General features: G+C 73.3%; 1 protein-coding gene across 1 annotated transcript in view; it reads left to right on the forward strand.

The window, feature by feature from the left end:
- LOC108445352 (selenium-binding protein 1-B-like) overlaps positions 1–378 on the forward strand; it is a 9,204-nt gene that overhangs the window by 8,562 nt on the left and 264 nt on the right. The window lies entirely within an intron of this gene.

Genomic DNA, 378 nt, shown 5'->3' on the forward strand with positions numbered 1-378 from the left:
TGGCCCGGAGCCGCTCCCGGCGGAGCCCCCGGGCGGGTCGGGACTGAGCAGAGCCAGGGATGAGCCCCGGCCCGAGGGGATCCACGCGTGGCACATCCTGAGCCCCCGGGCGGGTCGGGACTGAGCAGAGCCAGGGATGAGCCCCGGCCCGAGGGGATCCAGTCGTGGCACATCCTGTCCTCATCATCCAGAGGGAATTCGGGAGCAAAAGTGAGCCCGAGCCCGTCCTGGCCCATCCTGCCCAGGGATTCGCTCACTCCCGGAGGGGATTCGGGAGCCAAAGCCGGCCCCGCTGCCATCCCCTTCTCCCGGGGCTGGCAAATCCTCTCCCGGGCTCCGCAGCGGCTCCGGGCGGGCTCCCGGGGGGCCGCCCGGGGG

The sequence above is a fragment of the Corvus brachyrhynchos genome, unplaced genomic scaffold, assembly GCF_000691975.1.
Source record: "Corvus brachyrhynchos isolate BGI_N302 unplaced genomic scaffold, ASM69197v1 scaffold443, whole genome shotgun sequence".
In the NCBI taxonomy this organism is placed as follows: Eukaryota; Metazoa; Chordata; class Aves; order Passeriformes; family Corvidae; genus Corvus; species Corvus brachyrhynchos.